The sequence below is a fragment of the Dipodomys spectabilis genome, unplaced genomic scaffold (assembly GCF_019054845.1).
Source record: "Dipodomys spectabilis isolate Male_0828 unplaced genomic scaffold, ASM1905484v1 ptg000089l, whole genome shotgun sequence".
In the NCBI taxonomy this organism is placed as follows: domain Eukaryota; kingdom Metazoa; phylum Chordata; class Mammalia; order Rodentia; family Heteromyidae; genus Dipodomys; species Dipodomys spectabilis.
Window position 1 is genome coordinate 638,855 of NW_024870766.1, and position 24,839 is coordinate 663,693.

Genomic DNA, 24,839 nt, shown 5'->3' on the forward strand with positions numbered 1-24,839 from the left:
GAAAAGTAATCAGATACTGTATGCTTTTTCAAAAAAAATACACCACTACCATGAAGTAATCATGCCACAAAATATGAAACATTAAACAGATCAAAATCGTAGGTCAGCCTTTTTCAAATATCAGTGGAAATAAGACCCTTAAAGTCTTGTGAAATCACACATTGTTGGACTCACTACAAGCCATGCTTGTGACTCATTGGGGTAGAGAATGGTTCAGTGATTTTTATTTCTAATCTCTTGAACTGTTGAGATTATGTTTCAGGACCACTCTTTGAGGGCAAATTCTTTAAATTAACCTAATGGTTTATAGTAACAGTATGTTAAATATTACTATGGGGATGCAGTTAACAAACTAGAATTTGGAAAAGACTAGTGGAAAAAAATTAGAAAAATAACCTCCCTACTTCTTAAATTCACAAATTTCAATTGAAATAAACATGAGAAGACAACACAGGTTAAAAGAAACTCATAGATATACCAAAATTGAATGGTGTTTTTGGAAACATGTATATGCTTTTCTTCTTGTTTCATCATTTTCCTGACTGGATGAATTATTGTTAACTTGGTGGTGTTTTAAGGAGTTCTTACTTTTTAGATACACATGTTAAAGCAGAAAAGATTAAAAGAAAAAAGAAAAATATAAAAATAAAATTAAAGCAAATCTATAATCTTAATGCATTCACTGATTTTTATTCTCTACCAAGAATATTTCATCTTCATTTGTTTTATCTTTAACATTCTTTCTTCCTCTTCTCCTCCTGCTCCTCTTCCTCCTCCTCCTCTTCCTCCTCCTCCTCTTCTTCTTCTTCTTCTTCTTTGAAACTCAGCTCTTAGAAACCTGAGGTGAAAAAAAAAAAAAAAAGAAACCTGAGGTGACCATCACAGTTATTTGCATGGTTAAACTCTGTCTTTACAGATCCCAGCATGTCTCTCCTGAATCCAGGTTGTGTATTGATACAGGATTGTGGTTGATTTCCACATTGTTTTCACAATTTTAAATGTCAAAATACTAAAATATCAAAAAATAAAATAAAATATCAAATGCACTGTATAAACTATATTTCTCTAAATTACAAGTAAAAATAGTTTGGTTAAACTGTGAAAATATCACCTACAAAGAGTATGCAATGAATGCATAGCTTGAAGAATAACAACAAAGTGAAGGCCTGTGAATTCTCCACTCAGCCAAGAAGTTGACCGTTTGTCAGTACCCTGACTGATCTCTGAATGTTCCACTTGGAACACTCCCCCTTACCACCCCTTGGAAATGACTAGCCTGCTGGATTTTGTGCCAGTTATTCTTCTACAGAGCTATATGTTTGTTTTTTTTTACTGCCCAACCCTGTAGCTTTATCTGTCTGAAGAGTTGTAAAAGTAGAACTATATCATGTGCATTCTTTTACATTACTTATTGTTGTTGTCTTTACACTGTCTTCAGGATGCCACCATATCAATATATCCATCAGTAAATATAAACCATTCATTTTTGAGCTGGATCATTTTCACTTGTAAGGATATTCCAAGTTATCAAGTGTTGATGACTATGTTATCTCTTTTTTCCCAAATTTTTTATTTGATTATATTATTACCTCCATTTCAAAGTTGCAGTAGATGACTTGGCAAGGGGGAGTTGACTGTTTGAACTTTGTTCTTCCTGACTTGGGTACAGTGCCTCTAGTGTTTCCCATTAGTCAGTGCTGCCTCCCAGATTGAAATAAACACCTATGTCCTATTAAGGAAGTATTCATATATTCTTATTTAATTGAATGTTTTTGTCAAAATTATTGCAGAATTTTGGCAGGTGCCTGTTCATCATTTATGAAGATGATACTATGATTTCTCTAATCAGTACCTCCAATTTAATAAGCATAGAACTGTGATTGGTTCATTGAATAAGCTCCCAATGCTAATAATGTTTTAATGATACATTTTATTTCTACTTTCTTTAGGAGTATAGCATCAGAATTTACAAGTTAAATTGGTCTGTAGCCATTCCCAACTTTCATTTAAAAATTTTCACATTTTGGAATCAACATCTTATTCATATCATAAAAATAATTTGGAATAGTACTCTGTGTACTCTGTGTGTGGTGTGCATGCATGCATGCATGTGCATGCGTGCCAATACTGAAGCTTGAATTCAAGCCTCAGACACTGTCCCTTAGCTTTTTTACTCAAAGCTGACACTCTACCGCTTGAGCCTCACCTCCATTTCTGGCATTTTGCTGGTTAATTGGAGGTAAGGGTCTCACAGACTTTCCTGTTTTAGCTAGCTTCCTTGAACTGTGATCTCCAAATCTCAGCCTCCTGAGTGGCTAGCAATACAGGCATGAGCAACTGGTACCTGACTGAAATGGTACATTTTTCTATGCAACATGCTGTTGAAATAGGAAATAGCATGAGTGTTGTCATCCTTTAAAGGTTTAGTATAGCTTTGTAGAAATAAATAGGCCTGAAACTTTTATTTATTTCTCTACTTCCTCTAAGATCAATTTTTAGATGTAACTATGTCTTTTGATGTCAAGTTGAGTATTTTATTTCTACATAAAATTATTCTTTTCTCTAGATTTTCAAATAAATTTTCACATAGCAAAATCAAGTTTTCTCATTAGTTTTTCATTTCCTATTTGTTTTCTCCCCTTATTATCATTTCTTCCATGAATTTGCTTTATTTTGTCATTTTATGATTAACCTAAATAATCTCTTACCTATTTATTGTTTTTATATGGAATTTTTCTTTTTCCTTTTTCTTTTTTTTTTGCTGGTCATGGGGCTTGAACTCTGGGTCTAGGCGCTGTCCCTCAGCTCTTCAGCTCAAGGCTAGCGCTCTACCACTTGAGCCACAGTGCCACTTCCGGCTTTTTCTGCTTATATATGTATATATATATATATATATATATATATAGGTATATATATACGTATATATATACGTATACATATATATACCTATATATAGTTTATATATATAATTTATATATAAATTATTGCAAAAATACTGTACAGAAGGGTTACAGTTACATGAAAAAGGTAATGAGTCCATTTCCTATTGAGCATTTTTACACCTTCCTTTATATTTCCCCTACCATCCCTTTCCTTACCACCTCCTCAATTCCTCCCTCCCCTCTCCCACTCCCCACAATGTGCCCCCCGCAAAGTTGTAAAATTTGTTTTTAACATACTGTCTTGTACATCTGATTGTTACAATGGGTCATTCTATGGAACTTTTGAAATATAATATTGAAGATATATTTCCAGCCCAGCACCAGAGGTTCATCCCTGCAATCCTAGCTATTCAAGAGTCTGAGATCTGAGGATCACAATTCAAAGTCAGCCCAAGCAGAAATGTCCATGAGACTCTTACCTTCAATTAGCCACTAAAGGAGCCACTAAAAGAACCAGAAATGGAGCTGTGGCTCAAGTTGTGGAATACCAGCCTTGACTGAAAAGGCTAAAGGAGAGCTGCCAAGCCCTGGGTTCAAGCCTCAGTGCCAGAATACACACACACACACACACACACACACACACACACACACAAATTAAAGCTATCAAATGTTCCTCTAAAGGCTGCTTTTGCTCTATCCTATATGTCTGGATATTTGGATATTATTTTTCTTTCACAGAAATCACTTGATTTGTAACAGGATTTACCATTTGTTTACAAATGAGATAGACTATTTGCAATTTCCTATTTTCATTTAGTAAAATATTTTAGTAATTTTTTCCAATTAGTATATAAATTTTTTAAATCCATATTGTATGTTTTCTATGAATATATCTAATTTCACTTGTTCATTGTGCCCTCACTTAAATGTGTAGAAACTATATCCAGCCTTTGATGGTATAAGCAATATTTAAATACATATTCATTTATGAATGCTTAGGTAATTATATCTGGAGGAGAAATTTGAAAAAGGGAACTGTGGGTTTTCATGAGTTTATATATCACCAATGTATGAGAGTCAGACATGCCATTTGAAAGACATTATCCAGCATGTATACAAAAGGCTACATAAACATTGAATTGACTAATAGGAAGAGATAAATGCTAGATGACCCTCATCTGTTTATGAAAACACATCTCTATTTTTATTTCACCTTTTTCCCTGATGAATTCAACCAGTTACCATTACTATAGAATGATTCATTCATGATTTCCTAAGCATGATAATTAATTTTTAGGGTTTAGAAATATTTTATAGAGTTTCCAATAGAATGATAAATAGCCATTTAAAATGACAGACAATATCATCAACAGGAATTTATGGGCAAAAAGAGAGTTGTTTGAAAAATGATACATTCCAAATTTTCATGACTTATTCACATTACTGTGTTTTTAAATGTTTTATGGGTCCTTTGTGAAGTACTGAAGGTTACTGAATGTATGACTTATTTTTGCAAATCAAATGTTTCTTTAAAATTCAACAAATTTTCAATGAGGTTTAATTAGGCAGAGAAGTGGCTCAGAACTCATTTTAAAACATGCATGATAATTAGGCAACATCAAAGACTATTGTTACATTCTAAATTGTAAACAACTGACTGTTAATGATTTAACAAATTCCAAACATTATCAGATAGGACAGAGAACATTTATTTTTTTCCAAAGGCAAGTGAATATTAGGGTAATGATTTACTCCATCTTTCTTCTTAAAAAAAAATAAAATAAAAAAGCTTCACCAAACACTGCATCTATCTTTGTGAGGGTCAAAGTTTCTTCAGTTTTGGCATCAGAAGAGACCTCAAGATCCTCCCACCTCCCAGCAGATGTGGACACCAACTTAGCTAATGTCATATTTGATGACAAACAGATTGAACTAGCTTTCCTGGCTTCCAAGCCTGATCACTTTTTAACTACATTTTGTTAAATCTGTGTTAATACATGTAAAAGCACTTGCAACACTGCCTAGTGAGGTTTTTTTTTTTTTTTTTTTTTTTTAATGAATTAACCTTTTTTTTTTCAATTAAAAAAATTTGCTGTTCAGTAGTTGTACAAAGTGGTTACAATTTGGTAAGTTGGGTTATAAGTGTAGTACATCTTGATCACAATGTTACTACTTCTATTATTTCTATTGTTTCTATTGTTTCTATTGTTCTTCCCTCATTCCTCTGCCTATCCCTCAAATTATGTCCTTCAGCTTTTATATAATGTGCATTGAATTTGCTCACCCTTCCTCCCTCCATTCCTTTGCTTCCCCCTCAAAACTTGTTTTCACTTTTTGGTATTCTGTTTTTTGTGGGGTTTTTTGTTTTGTTTTGTTTTGTTTTTGTCAGTTGTAGGGCTTGAGCTCTGGCCTTGGGCAATGTTCCTCAGCTCTTCAGCTTAAGGCCAGTGCTCTTCCACCAGAGCCACAGCACCACTTCAGGGTTTTTCTGGGTATGTGGTACAGAGGAATCAAAACTGAGGCTTCATACATTCTAGGCAAGCACTTTACCACTAGGCCACATTCCCAGCCCTTGGTATTCATGTTGAAGAACAGTTCATTAGTTCCTCAGAGGAGTTACATCTTTGGATTCCTCCCCTAGGTATACTGTCCTATGGTCTGTCTGTGTGTATATGCATAGAGCTTAGCTCTATGAGTGCTAGAGGCTCATGCCTATAATCTTAGCTACTAAGGAGTCTGAGATCTGAGGACTGAAGTTCAGAGCTATCCTAGGCAGACAAATCCAAGAGACATCTATCTCCTATTAGCAAGACACCAGAATTGGAGTTGTGGTTCAAATGATAGAGCTCCAGCTTTGAGTGAAAAAAAAAAAAAAACAAGAAAGAGTACAAGACTCTTGAGTTCAAACTCCAGTATTAGTACCCTCCCTCCACCCCCTCCACCCCCACCCCCACACACATACACAATAGTTCATGTCTGGAATTGACGTGATAAGTAATAGAGACACATAATGAATGGGGGAAAGAGTTTCTCTCATTCTAGAATCTATATGTTGGTAGGAAGATTGCATTGCCATGAAAATGCTCTAAGGAATGTCTGGGAAATCCTGCTGGGGCTGATTAGCCCATCTCTTCTGGGCTTGCTAGAACAATGGCATTCCTGTATGTCAGCATTGTCCTATGATCTGTCACACTTTGATAACAATCTTCATTTTCTCCCCCACACTTGAACTTCCCTTTTAAAACATGCATCCATCACCAGGTGTGATCATCTCAATGTCTTGTGAGGCAGATATCATCTCTGTTTCCCAACTGGGGTACATACAACTCAGAGAGGGTGACTTGCTTGAAGCTTCATGGTCATAAAATTGTAGAACTAGCACTCAAACCCAGGCTCTAGGCCTTTAAGGTAAATGCAAGAGCCATAATATTAATCAGAATTTCACAAAGTCCAAATATTTATTTTTCTAAGAATTCTGACATATTAAAAGGAAGATCTTTTAGTGAAAATTTGGATAACTTAAATATCCAAATTATAGAATGCTTTCTTAGAAAAAGAAAATAGTAGCATCCAAAATTTCCATGGAAATGTTGTGGTGGCTGTTTGTACACTGTGGGGTTGGCCTTTGTTCCTCCATTGTTTGTTTCATTCCTTGTCATGGGGCTAAGGAAACTTGAAAAATAAAACATCATTGAAATTAAATATGTTTGGAAAGAAGTTTGTCAAAATAGTACCAGTAGTTGGGTTACTATTTAATTTTCTTTTCTTTGTTTTCATATGAACATTTCTCATAATAATTATTTTACATTTATGAGAAATGATTTAACCTGTATCTATATGTGATTCCCAAATTATTAGAAGAAAGAAATTAAGACTTTTTTTTTTTACTAATTATGATGGAGAGATACTTGGATCTGCCTCTGATAAATATTCTTTTAAAAATATCAAATCTATGGGGCTGGGAATATGGCTTAGTGGTAGAGTGCTTACCTAGCATGAATAAAGCCCTGGCTCAATTCAGTACCACATAAACAGAAAAAGCTGGAAGTGGCACTGTGACGACTCAAGTGGTATAGTGTTAGTCATGAGCAAAAAGAAGCTCAGGGACAGTGCCCAGGCCCTGAGTTCCAGCCCCAGGACTGGGGGTGGAATAAGGTAAAGAATTGATTTGAACATTCTTGCATTCTTTTGGACAATTATTGAACAACTATTATATGCCATGCAGTTTTAGGTATAGGAATACAAAACTAAACAGAACAGAACAAAATTCCTCCCTTCAAGGATCTTACTTATATTTTGGATGTATAAACAGACCAAAAGAATAATATTTGTGTATATGTGACAATCCTGCTGCTTAAACTCAGAGCCTGGGCACTATCCTCAAGCTTTTTTGCCAAAGGCTAGAGCTCTATCACTTGAGCCATAGACCCACTTCCAGCTTTTTAGTGGATAATTGAAGATTAGAGTCTTATGGACTTTTCTGCTGGAGCTGGCTTCAAATCACAATCCTCAGATCTCAGCCTCCTGAGTAGCTAGGATGATAGCCACAAGCCCTAGCACTTGGGCAAAAAAAAAAGCCCCGACTTTAAAATGATAATATATTCAATAGAATGTGATAAATGCAGCCAATTATTAAAAGAAAAATGAAGCCAACGAAAGGAATCAAGTTCCTGGGGTGGGAACATTTTAGATAGGATGTTTCGTGAAGGCTGAGGAGGAAGGGAGAGATAGACAGCATCTAGATTTATTTTGAAAGTAAGACCAACATGATTTGTTTATGGACTGAATAAGGGCTATAAAGAAACAGCACTCACTCAAAAAGCTATGACTGTGCAACTAACATCCAGACTTGTCATTTTCTAAGACAAAGTAGGCTATGAGAAAAGCAGATTTGAGGTGGACATAATTAGAGCTCATTTTTGGATCTACTAAGTTTGAGATGTTTTTCCTCTGTCAAGTAAAAATGTTAATTTGACACTTAGGTAAACTCATTCAAGGGCATGGTTTGACCTAGAGATATGAATAGAGGGCTTGTGAGTATGTAGATGACATGGAAATCCATGAAACCAGATGAGAATAGCAAAGACTATGTGGACATAAACAAGTAAGAGCCGAAACCCAAAGACTGAGCCCAGAGTCCCACCTACAACCACATGCCTGGGAAGAGAAAATAATTATGAGTCAAGGCACCTTGGAGAATATCGAGGACATGGTCAGTTGATGGTAAGTCTGGTTCTGCTGAGTGTTTTCACTAAAGATCAACTAGTTCTCAGATAATTCTGAAGTTTTTGTTCCTGGGCTTAACTACCCATACCAACTATGTCAGTGGAAAAATACTTTTGAGGCTATGGGATAATGGGAAAAAGTCCGTTGGAAACATGGGGTTGAGAGTCAGCTCCACCACTTACTGGCTATGTGAGCTTAGGAAAGTCACTGTTGGCTGACAGCATCTGTGAGACAGAAGCAGTCCCGGCCTTCTCACGCTGTTGCTGTGTGAAACGATGGAAATGAAATCCTTACTGTTCTCCCTAACCAACATTAGGCACTCAGTAAATGGTAACCTCTTGTTTATTTTTATTTGTTTGTTTGTTTGTTTAGTCAGTCATGGAGCTTGAACTCTGGGCCTGGGAGCTGTCCCTCAGCTCTTCAGCTCAAGGCTAGTGCTCTACTACTTGAGCCACAGTGCCACTTCTGGTTTTCTGAGTGGTTTATTGGAGATAAGGGTCTCACAGAATTTCCTGCCTGGGCTGGCTTTGAACCGCGATCCCCAGGTCTCAGCCTTCTGAGTAGCTAGGATTACAAGCGTGAGCCACCTACACCCAGACTCTTTTTTTGCTTTGTTTTGTTTTGTTTGGGTCTGGTTGTGGGGCCTGAACTCTGGGCCTAGGTGCTGTCCCTCAGCTCTTCAGCTCAAGGCTAGCACTCTACCAATTGAGCCACAGCGCCACTTCCAGCTTTTTTCTTTTTGCTTATGTGGTGCTGAGGAATCGAACCCAGGGCCTTATGCATGCAAGGCAAGTGTTCTACAACTGAGCCACCTTCCCAGCCCAGTCTGGACTCTTTTTTATTAAATGGGCTAGTTCCTGTGGCCAGTGTAATAGAGAGAAATATAGGAGTGTCTAAGATACTTTGAGTATCACAACATTTATCCGTGGTAACCAGATTTTCCTTCTTTCTAATTGCTCAAGTGTCAAATGCAAGTGTCTTGCTAAACTTTTAATTCAGCTTCTTATATAAACAAACAAAAAGCCACCTTAAACTAAGGAACATATACAAAATAACATAAGACCATGTCCTCCAATATCCTTTGTTTTGTTTTTTGAGGTAGGGGCCTGTTTCTCCTTCCCAAGGGCTGCAATGACAAGATCACAGGTGTGTGTCACCAAACCCTGTGTCTTCAAAAATTTAAGGTCAAGAGAGCCTAAGAGCTGTTTCACCAGTGCTCTGGAGGCTCACATGGGAGGAATACTTGAACCTAGGAGCTTGAGGTGAAGCTGGGAAACATAGTGAAGGAAAAAAATGAAAAAGAAAAAGGAACAAGAAAAAGAAGGAAGAAAGAGAGAGAAAAAGGAAGAAAGGATGAAAAATGGTGAGGAAGAGAGGGTAGCAAAGAAGGAAGATTAAATGACATGACAAATAAGAACATATTAGACTGGTAAAGCTATAATAAGGATAACTGACAAAATTGAAATATAAAATGTATATTAGGCTACACATAATTAATATATTAAATGTCCTGAACTGGATTACTGTGCACAAACATCTTAGGGGATATCCTTAATTTCCAAAATAAAGACTAAAGCATTACAGAGTAAACAATTTACTAATAAAATAACTCTATATAGCCAAGAGAAAGAAAAGCAAGAGAGTAACAAAATGTTAAATACCAGTGAATCTGGATAAAGGGAATGTAACATACCTCTGTATTATTTTGCTCTAAGTTTGAAATGTTTTCAAAATAAAAGTTGAAAAATATTATTATGTTAATAACTTCATGCAGAAAGTTTCTTGCCCAGACCAGTTTGGGGGCAACTTTTGCCCAAAATATCTTACAGATCCTTTTATATGAATGATAAATTTCATAACAAAGAAATTGAACAAAACAATAAGAAATGTCTGCATATTTGTATTCATATGGAAATAATCAATTGCTACAAGAAAATAGAGGTTGTAGGCCTCCACATTTTGTGTGTGTGTGTGTGTGTGTGTGTGTGTGTGTGTGTGTGTGTGTGTGTGTGTGTGTGTGTGTGTGTTGGTTAAAGAGAACCAAAAAAAGACTTGGCAGGCAGGATTAAATTCGGACACGGAGATGGAAAGACTATCCTCATAATCCAAGCAGGACCCAAGGAATCACAATTGTTCTTTCAAATAAAAGTAGAAGTCAATCAGAGCATTTTGAACATGTTATGCTGTTGGTTTTAAAGATGGAGGAAGAACTATAAGTAAACTAAAATAGTTGGCCTCTAAAAGCTGGAAAGACAAGGAAACAGACTCTCCCCTATGTAGATTTCCTGCTGATTGCATGAGTGTGTTGAGACAGAACATTGACACAGTCAGAAAAAGCCTATTTCTTGAAAATAGACAGTAAGGATAAACAGAGGCCTAGGAGCCATGAAAATTGGACCCCCAAGGATTAGGAATACAACTTAATGTAAAAAGAAGTCTGTCTATACTATAGCTCTTCCATCCTGGGTTTATATACCCTGGACACCATTTGGCCAGTGGAGCTCAAGCATTACAGAACATCTTGTTCTAGAAGGAATAAGAATTTCACATCCCAGGGGCTGAGAAGTTGGCTCAGTGGTAGAGTGCTTGCCTTGCATGCCTGAGGCCCTGGGTTCGATTCCTCAGCACCACATAAGCAGGAAAAAAAAGCCGGAAGTGGCACTGTGGCTCAAGTGGTAGAGTGCTAGCCTTGAGCTGAAGAGCTGAGGGACAGCGCCCAGGCCCAGAGATCAGGCCCCATGACCAGACTCCCCCCCACCCCAAAAAAAAAGAATTTCACATCCCAGTAGACTGGGAAAGTGGCTCAGTGGTAGAGTGCTTGCCTTGCATGCATGAGGCCCTGAGGTCAATTCCTCAGCACCGCATAAGGAGAAAAAGCCGAAAGTGGCGCTATGGCTCAAGTGGTAGAGTGCTATTCTTGAGCTAAAGAGCTGAGGGACAGTGCCCAGGCCCAGAGTCCAGGCCCCACGACTGGCAAAAACAAAAAGAAAAAGAACACATCCTAAATTGTTGCTGACATTTCTTCCTGGTCTCAGGATGTTTCATTTTCTGTACAGTCTGCACAAAGCTTGCAAGCCAGAGGGGACATTTTCACCTGGGTCTTGTTCTCCTATAGCCTAGAGACTCCAGAAGGAGTCTTTATTTTAACCCAGTAAGATCCAGTTTATATTCTTTGAACCTCCAGAACTGCACAGTAAAACATTAAGCTACTAAATTTGTAGCAATTTGCTACAACAGTAGAAGAAAACTGATAAGTGAAGTTATCTGTACAAATTTATTAGACTTTTCACAAGCCAAAATTTTGTTGTTCAAAGTGGTAGAGAGAGGGGGAAAGGGATGACATTGTCCAAAGAGAGATGTATTCAGTACCTAACTTAGGTAACTATAACCCCTCTGTATATCACCTTTATAACAATAATTAAAAAAGAAAAAAATTAAAGATGATTACAGAGACTATAAAAATTTTGTCATTCAATAAATAACATTTTTCAGAAACACAGCAATCACCGTGATTTCTTCTTAGGTCTCCACTATGTGTTGGCAACAAGGGAGATCTTGAGAACTGAGAGAAATATAAATGCAGTCCTGGCATCCAGGAGATCTCAATCCACAAGCATAGGGTAACAAGGTCATATTGATTGTACTTCTAAGATTTCATTAAGTGTAAAAGTGCTTTTGAGCAATTAAAGCAGAAGTTGGATTTTAGCAATATTTTAGAAGTTGGTGCTTTAGAAGCGAAGCATTGCAGATATCATGGGTTAAGAGCATCAACTTTGGACTCATGGGACAGAGTCCTGAGTCTGCCACTGCTTTTCCCTAGAGTGATCTGGAAAATTACGCGATTCCCCTCAACACAATTTCTTCATCAGTACACGGGGATAATGAGATTCATGCCTGAAAGTTGTGATGAGAAAAAGAAGTATATAAAATAGTTGTGTGCAAAAAAAAAAAAGTATAGGACTGGGAATTTGGCTTAGTGGTAAAGTGCTTGCCTAGCATGCATGAAGTCCTGGGTTCGATTCCTCAGTACCACATACACAGAAAAGAATCAAGTGCTGGAGTGTTAGCCTTGAGCAAAAGAAGCTCAGAGACAGTGCCCAGGCCCTAAGTTCAAGCTCCAGAACTGGGAAAAATAAAAATTAATTAAATAAATAAAGGTATATAGACACTTTAATGTTTGATACAATATAATAGCTCAATAAATATTAACTTTGACCCAATGTTGCTGGCTCTTACTACTACTCAAGAGGCTGAGATCTAAGAATAAAGGTTTAAAGCCATCCCTGACAGGAAAGTTTATAGTACTCTTTGTTGTTGTTACTGTTGTTGTTTTGTCTGTTGAGGGGCTTGAACTCTGGACCTGGGCACTATGCTTGAGCTCTTCAGCTCAAGGTGAGTGCTCTACCACTTGAGCCACAGAGCCACTTCTAGTTTTCTAGTGATTTATTGGAGATAAGAGTCTCACAGACTTTCGTGCCCAGGCTGGCTTTGAACCATGATCTTCAGATCTCAGCTTCCTGAGTAGCTAGGGTTACAGGTGTGAGCCACCAGCACCTGGCTATAATACTCTTCTCTCTAATTAATCACCAAAAAGCTGAAGTGGAGATTTGGCTCAAGTGGTAGAAAAGGCCAAGCAAAGAGTAGAAAGTTCTGATTTCAAGCCACAACACTCTACTATGCAAAAGATTCTTCACACTGAGTAAATGTGGCATCTCTCTTCCTTTTGGAAAGTTAGGATATCTGAGAGACAAGTCTATATATTGGTTTTTTCAAAGGCATCACTCCTCCCACTATAGAACTTACATAATCCATGTTATATATAAACTGTTAGCTATAGTAATCTTCCCCTGAGATCACAGTAACTACCCAAGATTTAGGCACTTGAGACCGGATGCAATTTCTGGGCTCTCAGAAGGCAGCAGAATCCAACTTGCAAAAGAATTCAAACTATTTAATAGTGAGGATCTTCCAACCAAGGTACATAAATAAATGTTAGCCTCCCTCATACAGAAATATAAACCCCAGTGTACATATTGCTGGTGTGTGTGGAGACTGGAATCTGTCCAATCTCAGGCTACTAAAGAATTCAGTTCCTTTCATTATAACTACTTATTAAATGCCTTCTTTGTGTCTAGCTCTGTACCTCAATTCTGTAGGAAATACAAGGACAAAAAAGTAATAAAGAAAGAGATGGAGGAGGGAAGGGATAGTGGGAAAACAACAAAGGAGGGGGTGACAATGCTCGGCAAGAAATGTACTCATTGCCTTACTCATGTAACTGTCACCCTCTGAACAGCATCCTTATAATAAAATAAAATGTTTTAAAAGGTAATAAAGTAAGAAGGATAGATCTTTGCACTAAAGATTTTGTGAACAGCTCCTTACAGTAGAGAAATTTAAATTTTCAAGACTTCATTTGAGTAGCTATGGTTATGAGCCACCACATCTAGCTTAATCTCTTGATATAGGCAACAAGTTGGCCTGATTTCAAGGGCATTGTGTTGTGTGGGGAAAAAAGCTAACTCAAAGGTAACACACTGTATTATTTCATTTATGTAACACTCTCCAAATGATGAAGTTACAGAGGTGGTGAATAGATTAGTGATTAAGGGGTTAGACATGATTGGAGATAGGTCAAGCCTGAAAAGCTGGCATGTGGAAGATCTTTGTTATAATGGAGTAGTTTTGTATCGTAAGACAATGGCTACCTGAATCTACACAAGTGATAAAATGGCACAGAAGTAAGCGCACATTGTACCAATATGAATTTCTCAGTCTTGCTATTATACTAGTAACTGTGTAAAATTGGGAGAAATGTGGTGAAGGGTTCAGGATAACTTTCTGAAATACTAGTTACTTCAAAATAAAAAATTAAATAAAGCCAGATGCTGGTAGCTCATGCCTGTCATCCTAACTCCACAGGAGGCTGAGATCTGAGGACTGAGGTTCAAAGCCAGGCTGGGCAGGAAAGACCATGAGACTCATCTCCAGTGAATCATTAGAAAACTAGGAGTGGTGCTGTGCTTCCAAGTTGTAGAGTGCTATCCTTGAGCAAAAGACCTGGAGTTCAAGCTCCACAACTGGAAAAAAAAAAAAAAAAAACAACTAAATGAAAAAAAAAAGCTGAGAAGCATGGTAGGGGGTACATACCTAGAATCCTAGCACCCAGAAAGAAAAAGCAGGCAGGAAGATGAGGAATTTAAGACCAGCCTGGCTACATAGTAAGACCCTGTCTCAAAAAGAAAGAGAAAGAAGGAAAGAAAATGGAAGGAAGGAAGGAAGGAGGAAGGAAGGAAGGAAGGAAGGAAGGAAGGAAGGAAGGAAGGAAGGAAGGAAGGAAGGAAGGAAGGAAGGAAGGCAAGAAGGAAAGAAGGGGAAATAAAGAGAAAGGTAAAGACGTGATAGATGAGAGAAAAGAAAAGAAAATAGAAAAACAGACAATGAATTTGCTTTGGCTTCTGGACTATAGTTTTTAACGACTGGAAAAAAGACAAAAATATTGCAGTATAAATAATAAAATTCAATGTGTATAATATTTAAGAATTTATAAACCAGCAAGGAAATGACAAACAAGTGATATTTTGGGGGGGAGGGGTCTAGTCGTGGGGCCTGAACTCTGGGCCTGGGCGCTGTCCCTCAGCTCTTCAGCTCAAGGCTAGCGCTCTACCACTTGAGTCACAGTGCCACTTCAGGCTTTTTTCTTTTTGCTTATGTGGTGCTAAGGAATTGAACCCAGGGCCTCGGGCATGCAAGGCAAGCACTCTACCACTGAGCCACCTTCCCAGCCCCACAAGTGATATTTTTAAAGTGATACAAACATAAATAATTCACAGAGAATGAATGTCTGTGAACACAGCTCAGTAATTTAAAAAGCCAATAACATTTTTTCTACAGCACCAAAAATCTACAAGATTAATAGTATTGGTAGCATTAGAGAAATATGTACTGACATATATAGTCAGTAGGAGCCTAAAATACAATTTAGTGGTTTCTATAAAAATTTTAGCAGCAGGGGCTGGGAAAATGACTCAGTGGTAGTGCACTTGCCTTGCATGCATGAGGCCCTGGGTTCGATTCCTCAGCACCACATAAGCAAAAAAAAAAAAAAGCCAGAAGTGGCGCTGTGGCTCAAGTGGTAGAGCGCTAGCCTTGAGCTGAAGAGCTGAGGGACAGTACCCAGGCCCAGAGTTCAGGTCCTATGACCGGACCAAAAAAAAAAAAATAAGAAAAAAATTTTTAGCAGCAACTGGTGACTCTCAGTACTTAGAAGAGTTAGGCAACAGAATCATTAGTTCAAAGCCCATCTGGGCCACATAGCCAGACCTATCTGAAAAAGTAAATAAAATCAAAGTAATTAAATAAATATTCCTTTGGTCCACAACCAACATCTCAGAATTAATTCCACAGATATTATTGAGAACCACAAAGATAAATGTATAAGGATGTTTACATGTTTTTTAAGAGTTCATGGAGGCTTCATTTATATAAAATAAAATTCACTTATTTTAAATACACAAATCAGTGATTTTTAAAAAATTTAAAAATCCATAATTTCTTTTACCTCTAAGAATCTTTATTCCATTTTGAAGTCATTCTCTATTTTCACGACTAGCTCTGTGTAATCATGAATCCACTTTTATTACTATAGATTTGCCTTTTCTTTGATTTTTAAAAAAATATTTAGAAGTGCGTGTGCATGATAATGGCTTCATTTGTATTGAGACAGATTATCTTTGTGTAGCCCAAGCTGGCCTCAAATTTAAGATTCTCCCATCTCAGCCTCCTGAGATGGGAAATGAAATGAAATGAAACTGCATTTCATTTCAACTTTAATTGGAATATACTCAATACTCAGCATCATAAATCTGGTACTGATCATAAAGCTGGTACTGATCCAGTACCAGTTATGGATATGATTCAGGATCATGCTCAAATTTAGCTTAAAAGCATCAAAAATACAGCTTCAATGGTAGGAGATGGAAGGAATTTTAAATTGTATATCACAGAAATTGGTATTAACACATTTACTTGTATTCTGTATTTCTTCAGAATTTGATGAGCAAAATCAGTTGAACTTTGTCACAGAATAATGCCACGCTGCTGTTACACATTTCCCCATCTATTGGGTGAAATAAAACGGATCGGTACATTTTCAAAGCGGGAGGCATTGGTACTTTGACAGAGTTCTATTAAAGCGACAGTATTCCTATTATGCCAAATGTCTAATGTACACCTAATGATTGTATTATACACAGAGAGCTGTTATGCACTGATTACCAACTGCTGTTTATAATCTTTTAAATGCATTTTTTCAGAGCTGCAAAAATACTGGAAAAAAATCACGAGAGAGAAAATGGAAGAGAAAGTGATCCATAAACAATGGGGCTTTATGTAGCTCCATGTGGCTGCATCAAGTCTCATGATGTCTGAGAATCACTGACAAGTTTTAGGGGCATGATGAGTCTCTAGGCTTAATGACAGATGCCTTTGATTTAACATGTCCGTTGGTTCCAAGAGTGTTATAAGCCTTGACATCATGAGTCCTGAGATGCTTAGGCTGAACAGCAATTGCTGTGAGGATTATATGCCAGCTGTAAATCATCAGTAATCCTAATCAATCAGGTATCAATTCTCCTATGGAGAAACTGCATGCTTAAATGTTCAGAGCTATTTTCTATGTTGGTTATGATCTAATAGTGTTGTCAGATATTTAAAAGGCTACATGCAGAAGGGAGGAAGAGGATTTGGTCTCTTGGTGCAGGGTGGGTACTGTCAAAACCAGGATAGTATTTCATGGTTATGTTTTGTTTACCCATTCATGTAATAGATAGGCCTTAAAATGTGTCTGCCTTTTGTTTACTGCGACTGATGTTGCTAAATTATGTTGGTCTACAAGTATCAGCTTGGACCTCAGCTTTCAGTTCTTTAGGTACAGACCCAGGAGTAGTATTGATAGATCATATGGAAATCTGTGTTTGACTTTTTGAGGAAGTAACCTCCTTTTTCCTACCACTTACATGTTCCTTCCAAAATGGTGTCCTGCTAATGACTTGCACTATATAGCAAGAAGGTAGCAGAGTTTCAGCTTCTAGTCCCATTTAGGAAAAATGACTTTTGCTTTTTATCAATCTGCTAGGCTATGTTATCTTCTTTGCTATATAATTTAATAGTTCAACCCTACCAAAGACAAGTAATTAACTGGTGTATACTGAACTCAGTTTCAGGGATTTAAATGTTATATTATTCATGCAAGTGAAATAAAATAACAATTCAGTTTCATTTTTGTTGAGTCTAGCTCTAAACTAGATGATGAAAAGGTAAAATTAAATCATCACATAGCTTTGCCTCTATGCTATATGCTTTTTGCAGGTCGTATTTGGTAATGATAAGGATGAATCATGGATGCTTTTATAGGATTGCTTCCCAATTTGCTTTTTTCACGCTAAATACTTGGATGCTTAGTTTGCAATACTCTAGTTTCAAAGTCGTTGTATGTAATTCATTCATTCTCAAATGTGTTTGGAAAGTGTGCAGTAAAAAAAAATGTTAAAACTTTGGTGTTGCAGGGTGCTGGTGGCTCATCCCTATAGCTCTAACTATTCAGAAGGCTGAGAGCTAAGGATCATGGTTCAAAGCCAGCCCATACATGAAAGTCCCCAAAACTCATATGTTCAATTAAGGACCAAAAAAGCCAGAAGTGGAGCTGTGGCTCAAGTGGTAGAATGCTAGCCTTAAGCAAAACACTCAGGGATAGCATCTAGGCTGTGAGTTTGAGCCCCATGACCAGCAAAAACAAAACAAAACAAAATTTTGGTGTAACATATTGGTGTGCAGACAGGATATAGTGTATATACTTATTTTGTAGTATAACTTTCCTATCACTTTTAACATTCACTCGAAGTTTGAAAACTGCTGCTTTACACAGTCTTTTCCTCTTATCCAGTAAAGCACTTTCCCACCCTCATGGAATACAGAGTCAGGACTCCTTTCCTCATTTCTTGCCAAGTTTAGGCCATAGTCACTCTGGTTTTAAGATTGTACATGATTAGTACTCTCTTCTCTTTCCTGAGTCATTTTTCTGTGAAAGTTTTGCTTCCTAGTAACTAGCTTCTGACCTTCACAAGTTAAATGTGACCTGCTTGCTGGATTGGTCGATTGTCATCGTATTATTGGCTTTCAATAGTCTCTCTTCTAGAAGAATATGCTTTATCTATCTCTGTAGGATTAATCTGACCAAGGAAATTACCCATACTTTTCTCTATACTGACTCATGGTTTCAGATAAGGAAAATGGTTTAAGTCACCACTTCCAAATTTGTCAGTGCTTCTCTGAGTCATCCAAAGAATTTTAAAGTAATACAATTTCCCTGGACCTAACCCTAGTCATAATTGAATTTTAAAAAATTCCAGAGTGGTTCTGAAGTAACTAAAATTTCACTCTATAATCCAATTTTACTTTTACTACTTTTTATTTAGGAGTGGAGCTACATTTTATAATAATATAACTTCTCTTTATCATTCGTAAATTTTAAAATGTTTTCTCAATTACCTCTCAAAACTCTGAGATATAAGCAGGGTAGGTATCATAACTTTTTTTTTTGGTAGGTCATAGGTCTTAAACTCTGGGCATGGGCACTGTCCCTGAGCTTTTCAACTTAAGGCAAGCACTCTACCACTTAAGCCACAGCTCCACTTTCAGTTTTCTCTGGTGGTTAATTGGAGATGAGAGTCTCATGCATGTTCTGCTCTGGCTGGCTAGCTAGGATTACAGACATGAGCCACTGGCCCCCACCACGTGTTACAATTTTTATAAATGAAGGTTAAAAGATGACTGAGAACAGCTGATCAACAGTAAGCCAGGCCATGGTCTCTGGTTTCAGTTGGTACAGTCTACCAGTGGTGAGATACAAGATAAAGTGCCATACATAATAGATAATAGAAGGAGCCCAGAGCACATAACAAGAACAGCTATGTAGGATTTGGGGATAGTTCCATGTCAAAGATGAGAAAAATTAGAAATTAAAAGTCAGAAATGAAGATGTTTAAGAAACAGAAATTAATCCAGATTGACAAAACAAAGATTGCAGGAATCCAAGTAGTCAAAGATAAGGCTAAAGTGATAATGTTAAAACTTTGGGAATTTATCTAAGGACAACAGGAGCTGGTGATTTCTGGTAGAGGAATGGCTTGATGCATTTTGTATTTTCCAAGATTCACTTTGGATGTCAGGTGGAAAATGGTGTAGAGAGGAGTAAGGCTGGAGTGCAGAACAGTTCAGAGACTATATTAGAACTCCTACTGACATGATCATAGATCTATCAAAGCTGTTTGGGTTAGTGTTCAATTTGGACACATAAAGTATAAATACTCAAAAGCAAATACATATTTAAGAAATATTAGTTAGCTCAGGTACAGAAAAAGAAAGAGGAAAGTTAAGATGACAATATGGGAAAACTGGAACTCAAAGAGAGTAAAAATATCACAGAGGTAATATAACTCAGGTCTTCTTATTCATATTGTAATGATCTTGCCTAAGAACTAGAAGGGAGAACTCCAACATTGTATTAGAGTCCTGACTCAGGGAGAGTCTGGACTTTTTATGCCTTATTTTCTTATCCTATGGTAAGGAGATATTAACATACACTGTCTTATACAGAGATCAAATGAGAAAACATATCTAAAACATTCAGCTTAGTGTTAGATATGCAGTACAGCCAAGAATCCATAAATGATAGCTTCCACTATCACATTCAGTAAATTGTAGGTACAAGTTCCTTTGGAGGTTATGGCATATATTACATTGAAGGATATTGATTTTAATATTTTGATTTAAATGTTTTTCAATTTTAAACAGTAGTCACTGGACTTGGGTCTGTTACAAAGATGGAACTTGGTGAGGTCAGAGATAGAGATAACCATTTGTGTACTATTTTAGAGTAGCTCTGCCTAAAGCTAAGGAAGTGATAGGAGTGATAAGTACTTTTAAAATCTTGGGAATTTATATAAGGACTATGGTGAGCTTTTGGAAGATTCAGGGTGGAAAAGTATCTTAATGGAGTTTGTATGTTCCAAGACTCACTTGGAGGTAGGATGGAGACACAAGAACCACTTATAAAGTTATGCTTATTTATGTTTGGGGATATTGGTATTAACTATAAAAGCAATAAACTCCTTTATAAAGAATAGGGTACCATATATGGAAGGAAAAATGCCCACTGCATGAGCAGTACTGTAGTATCTGTTCTCATAAAGAAAAATTATGAACAGAAAAAGACATGATAAATATGCTAAGTTTATACAATATGGGCTCAGTGATAAATATTCTAAGCATGTACTTCTGTAATTCTCTCATCAGAGCAGCCTTGTTACCCCCACCATCAGTAGATACTGATAATTAATCAACTGAAATGAATCTTCACAGAATAAACAAATCTGTTATACATGAATGATGATTATGTCTCTTTCAGTTGTGAAGGCTTTTCATAACTTATTCATACCAGTGTTAGAAACACTTCTCCCTTAGGGAACAAAATCTTCTGTTTGGCAAGGTCTCTTTTTAGACTCTTCTTGGCAATTAGTATTATTTTAGCCCTATCTAGTGGATGTGGGTTATTATAGGAAGCAAATATTGGTGTTCTGTTTCATCTCCCAGAGGGTCACAAGGGTCCTCTAACTCTCTCATGCACATTTGTAGTCTTGCTGGCAGAGCCGGGACAGTTTGCCCTGCTTTCACACGTGAAAGTGTACCTGACAATTTCCTAATGAGTGAAAACTACTCCCTGACATCTCTATGGCTAGGAAGTGTAGAAAAAAAGTAGACTGTCATCTGATAGCCAGGTGCTGGTGGCTCACGCCTGTAATCCTAGCTACTCAGGAGACTGAGATCTGAGGATCGTGCTTCAAAGCCAGCCCGGGCAAGAAAGTCCATGAGACTCTTATCTCCAATAAAAACACTATAAAACTGGAAATGGTGCTGTGGCTCAAGTGGTAGAGCAGTCGCCTTGAGCTGAAGAGCAAAGCGATAGCGCTCACGTAGAGTTCAAGCCCCATGACTGCCATCTGAAAACAGGCTTCAGGACTGAAGAAAAGAACATTAACCTAATAAACAAAATATATGATAAATTAGCTCCTAACATAGTATTTGTTACTGTACTAAAGGTAATTCCTTACAGATTTCTCTCTCTCCTTCCCTCCCCCCTCTCTCTCTTCTCTTTTGGAGCTGGCACTGGGCTTGACCTCAGGGGCTTTCACTCTCACATAGCTTTTTTGCTCAAGGCTGGTGCTATACCACTAGAGCCACACCTCCACTTTGTTTTGGTGGCTCATTGGAGATAAGAGCCTAATGGATTCCTCCACAGTCCTAAAATCTCAGCCTCCTGAGTTGCTAAGCTAGGATGACAGGTATAAACCACTGGTGCACCACAGATTTCTTGCTTCCCCTCCACCCCATCCCTGAACGGATTCCTCTATTGGCCTTTGCTCCAAATTATTTATCAGGATGTTTTCATGACAAACAGCTTCAGATGCTCCTGAATTTAAGAGGTTGCAATCCACTGCAACTTCAGATACCAGTCTTCCCAAGGCTTCTCTGTGAGAACGGGGACTTGTGAAACTGAAGATACTCTTCCTGTTGATATTGACCCTCATGTGACCCAGGATTCCCACATTTTCTGTCATTAAGCACAAACTTGTTAGCTTTCAGGCCGTTCCTGTTTTTCAACATAACATTTCAGCATATATAACATTTATTTCAAATTACTGTAAGTTTTAATGTTCTTTAGCTTAAAACTTTAGCTTTTGTGCTTCCATTCCTCCCAAAATGAAATATAGGATAGAACAGACCTATAGTCAATAAAAACAAATTTTATTTCTAAAGGTGATGTTGAAAGCCAAGTGGTTATATTCTTAATCCATAGTATAGAAAATGGTTTTTTACATTTTAATTATTAAAAATGAAGAATGAAAAACAATACTAATATTTTCTCAAAAAACAGACAAAATTTTATAGTAGGAAGAAAACTTTACAAATGAATTGATTAAACTGACTTCTTCAATTAAAAACAAAAGCCATCTGAAGAATGATTCTATTGACTTCCTTTGTATTTCCCACAATGGCTTTTTATAAACTCCTACTTTCCTTAGAAATCACAACAAATTTGATACCCAAAGACATTAATCACATTTTACTTGTGATAAATAAAAAAATGATAAATAATTTAAAAGCCTATGACTGGAAAATGGTTGAAATGTTGGCAGTTACAATGGCATATTGGGTAACCATTCATAATTGTGTTTTCTAAGAATACACCCTGATGTGGCAAAACATTTATAAAACAGTATGACTCAAGAGCATTTATCCTAGTAATAAAGCACACAATTACTGCACATACTCATGTATATAAAGGCAAAGGAAGAAAATTACTTTAAAATATTAAAGCAGTTATAACTGTGTTAGGAGAGTGTGGATGATTTTACATGTTCTTTTTTTCTTCTATGATTTCAAAATTCCTTATAACCAGAATTTTACAAACATTACCTTTTATGCAATAAATGAAAATCTTATTCCTACATAATAACATTAATGTGAGAAGGGTCTATCTTTCTTGAATCCACCATGTCACTCATTTACTTTTCTTTTTTCCATTTGAACCCTCTTCCCTACCAGTGAGAAAATGCACTTCCAAGACATTTGGAAGGCTGGGATGGGATTGTAGAAGTCTCCTTTCTCGGGGCTGGGAAGGTGGCTCAGTGGTAGAGCGCTTTCCTTGCACGCATGAGGCCCTGGGTTTGATTCCTCAGCACCACATAAGCAAAAAGAAAAAAGCCGGAAGTGGCGCTGTGGCTCAAGTGGTAGAGCGCTAGCCTTGAGCTGAAGAGCTGAGGGACAGCGCCCAGGCCCAGAGTTCAGGCCCCATGACCGGGCCCCTCCCCCCAAAAAAGAAGTCTCCTTTCTCCATCCTGACCCTCCTGAGCAACTTGTCAACTCTTGCTTCATAGGAAATCACATATCTTGAAAGTCTCTAGAATTTTTACTTTTGGCAGTCACAGACAGCTCCTTGGCATGGTGGAACTTTTGTTTTGACCTGCTGCCTAGCGGTGCAATCAAGCCCAAACTGTGAACCCATTAGGCAAGGAGTCTTCTGGAATCAGTCAATTCTCTGCATCTCCTCCATCAATGTCCCCCTTTGTTAAATTGTCTTCTCTCCTACACACACACATACAGGCACACATGCACGTATGTGCACATACACGCACACAGAGAAACTCTACCTCTAGATCAGCACTATCCAAATGAAAAGTATTTGTAAACCTCTAACTAACTTAAAATTTTCTAGTAACAATAACAAAAGTGTTAAAAGGAACACATGCAATTAATTTTAAGATATATTTTATTTCATCTAATATATCTAACTCATTGCTATTTCAAAATGCAGTTGATATAAGTATTATTTAATACAGTATTTTGTATCTCAGTTTTCATAATTAATCTTGGAAAATCACTTTTTAACATTGTTTTTCAACAAACTTCAGTTCACATAGCTTCAAGACTATAGTATTAGACAGGGGAGAAGTCTTTTTCTCCATCCCTCCCCTCTTTGGTAGTGATATTAACTCAGGGCCTCACACTTGCTGGGCAAGTGCTCTACCATTTCAGCCATACCCCTAGCCCTTTTTAGCTTTATTTTTCATGTAAGGTTTCATGCTTTTGCCTAAGCTGGACTTTGTAGTGTTCTCCTCCTACCTTTGCCTGCTGATAGCTTTGAGGACTGATTCTACCCAGAGAACTACTTGCATTTAATTGGAAGGAAATTGCTTGTCTTAGAGCGTGGCACACATGTTTGAGGTGATAGTAATTTCTTGTTCTGCTATAGAAGAGTAGGTAGTTCATCTCTCTGGCTTCTTAATCCAGCAAGGGTAAGTGGAGATCTGCCTCTTATTAAAGGGCAATTTGCTAGTGAAGTCCAGGGGCCACGTTTCCCTGTATATGGTAGCCTATCCTCCCCCCTCCCTCTAAAGTGAAATTGGGGATAGAGTGTTACTTTGAAATTGGCTGTCCAAGAAAATACAGGAAAGTAATAAAAAAAAACAAAACACAAAACTAGAGTGCTAGTATTTGAATATGCCTCTTCAACATCGACCTCCCTCATTCCATTGACAGAGAAACTGAATCCTGGAAGGGAAATATGACTTTCCCATCATTATATAGCACTAGCTATAAAGTAGATTGGAATTAGCATTCAGGTCCCAAGTCACTTTTGACAGTGTTAAGTATTGAGTGGGTTAATATGTCAGGTCATTTACCCCCCAAAAAGTCTCAGAATCCACAGATGATAAAGAGGCATTCCTCTTCTTATTGGAGCCCAAGTCTTGTTCTTCAATGTCATTTCCTGGTAGGAAATATACTTTTTTTTTTTTTTGTGAGTCAAGGGACCTGAACTCTGGGCCGGGGTGCTGTCCCTCAGCTCTTCAGCTCAAGGCTAGCTCTCTACCTCTTGAGCCACAGTGCCACTTCCGGCTTTTTTCTGTTTATGTGGTGCTGAGGAATCGAACCCAGGGCCTCATGCATGCAAGGCAAGTGCTTTACCACTGAGCCACCTTCCCAGCCCCCAGAAAAAATTTTTTTAAGACCAAGATTATTATTCCCTCACTATGATCAAAGACCAGAAGGCAGGGCTGTAGAAACATACAAAGATGGGCTGGGAAGGTGGCTCAGTGGTAGAGTGCTTGCCTT

General features: G+C 37.5%; 1 long non-coding RNA gene across 1 annotated transcript in view; it reads right to left on the reverse strand.

The window, feature by feature from the left end:
- Positions 1 to 670: 670 nt before the first annotated feature.
- LOC122111859 overlaps positions 671 to 24,839 on the reverse strand; it is a 35,077-nt gene continuing 10,908 nt past the window's right edge. Inside the window, exon 2 of the long non-coding RNA XR_006148055.1 lies at positions 671 to 838. This is a non-coding gene — a long non-coding RNA (uncharacterized LOC122111859). The remainder of the gene's footprint in view (positions 839 to 24,839) is intronic.